We start from the raw sequence: 1987 nt of genomic DNA, 5'->3' as shown, positions 1-1987 counted from the left end.
TAATAAGGTATTAACAATGAATAATGTTTAATCATTTTTATATTTATCTTTTAGAGAGGATGTATCAATGTTTATTCATCTGATAACATGTTAGTTGATAGTGTTACTTTTGTCTCAGTCTCTCGTTTTTAATATAATAATTTATATTTTATAGTTCAGCCATTTCTCCTCCTCCTTCCTATGCTGATACCATTGCACAAGAATGTGGTGAATGTGTTGCTGTAGTTCATGGACAATATGGTAATGAATAGTTTGAATCATTCAACATCAATTGATACTTTTAACAGAAAAACATCCACCAACATATACTGGAGATGAGCATAGCAGTAAGACTCCAGTACAAGATCAAACTAACTCTACTGATGGTAGCATTAATGTTAATGTAAAATAAAATAATATTATTATTATTAACACATTTTAAATTTTTGATTTAATACATTTGTATGTAGTATACTTTTATTATTATCTAATTAAAACTTGAATGGGATGGGATTTCCCAGGGAAGTTAATTCCCTAGTAGTCAGGTGTATTTCCTGAGTACTGCACTTTATCACTTTTCACTCCACTTGGATCATTGCATGTTCCGTAAATCCCTCTCCTCCATGATACTGTGAGTGTGTATTATTTAGTTTATGAAGCATGCAAAAGTGATCCAAATGGAGCAAAAAGTGCTCTAGCTCTAGCTCTACAGTTTCTAGACACACCCTTTATATTCTTCTTCCAATTTCCACAAATGAAAAACTGTCACATACTAGACATGGTCTCCTCCGGTTGCTTAAGCTTCATCATTACTCTTACACTTCTCTCACTGCCACAAATCTTTTGTAACTGTTCAGAGAGTATCTCTGACTAAAAAAAAATAGACAATAGTAAGGGAACTAAACGCTGTGTTTAGTCTTTATTGTCATTTACAGGTCTTGGACCTTTAAACGCTATGGAATATGTCGGCAGGACGACAACCTTTACTGGAACTGTTCCTGCTACATGTCATCTGTTAAGACTCTACATTGATGGATGTTATTCATCAAAAATTAACGTTGATATTACTAATATTGGTAATCATAAGAAAAGACTTTCATATGTGACCCCAGTTCTGAATATGTCTCATGATGGGACAACATACGATATATGCACTCATTGCGTTCCAGCTACCCCTATACGTGCTCCTTGGTTTCCCTTTGTGGGTCTCACCACCCTTCGTTATCGTTACACTATTTACGCCCTACCATATAAAACTCAGCCCCTGTAAATAACCGTGCCTGCTGGCATACTCGTTTGACGGGCTTACACCAATGGAAACCCCTAAGGATGGGCCCCACCAGATTTGCGATTTCCCTGTATCGTACTTTCATACATTGTACAATATTCTCTACTGCTGCCTCTATACAGAGCCCCCCCTTGTTTCAGTGGAATTGTGGCCTCTCGACTGCGGTGGTGACCGTTATGAGTGCTTTCCAACTGCTACACTTAAAGTTAAAGGTGAGACTGAGACTAATTATTGTGTTCTATCTAAAATAAATTCAGTTTTAAAATGCTTATAAATAAATCAGTTCATTTGGCATCTGCTTGGATATATATAGCTATATCAAAAAATTTAATAAAAATTAGGGGTGAATAGGGAGAAGCATGGGCTATAATAAGTACAGAGAATTTGTTAAAAATGGGCTCAATTTTTAAAATGGCCATAACTCAAAAATTTGAGCTTAGAATCAGCTCAAACTTTCTAAACAGCATAATACATCAATATGTATCAGAAAAATGTAATTAAAATTTTGGGTGATTTTGGAGCCATTTTTAGAAAAAACTATTATACTACAAATACTTGAAGAATAAAAAGATGATGACACAGTCATTATGGCTTTCTCTTCACTTGTGAAATGATGGTTGCTCTTTCTTGCTTCACTGACAAGGAAATTAGCAGCTGTTTGAGCAATGGAGACCGCATGATAAGAATGGTTAATGGATTCAGCTGTCGTCCATTCAAATA

General features: G+C 35.1%; 1 long non-coding RNA gene across 1 annotated transcript; it reads left to right on the top strand.

Moving 5' to 3' along the window:
• The first annotated feature begins 35 nt into the window (after nucleotides 1-35).
• On the top strand, nucleotides 36-444 carry LOC109585250 (uncharacterized). Its single transcript, XR_002186399.1, has 3 exons — nucleotides 36-89; nucleotides 155-240; nucleotides 288-444. It is a non-coding gene; the product is annotated as an uncharacterized LOC109585250 (long non-coding RNA).
• The last annotated feature ends 1543 nt before the right edge of the window (nucleotides 445-1987 follow it).

Source organism: Amphimedon queenslandica, unplaced genomic scaffold (assembly GCF_000090795.2).
Source record: "Amphimedon queenslandica unplaced genomic scaffold, v1.1 AMPQUscaffold_13096, whole genome shotgun sequence".
Classification (NCBI taxonomy): domain Eukaryota; kingdom Metazoa; phylum Porifera; class Demospongiae; order Haplosclerida; family Niphatidae; genus Amphimedon; species Amphimedon queenslandica.
The sequence above is the reverse complement of the archived record's forward strand: the minus strand, read 5'-3'. Positions and strand labels throughout refer to the sequence as shown.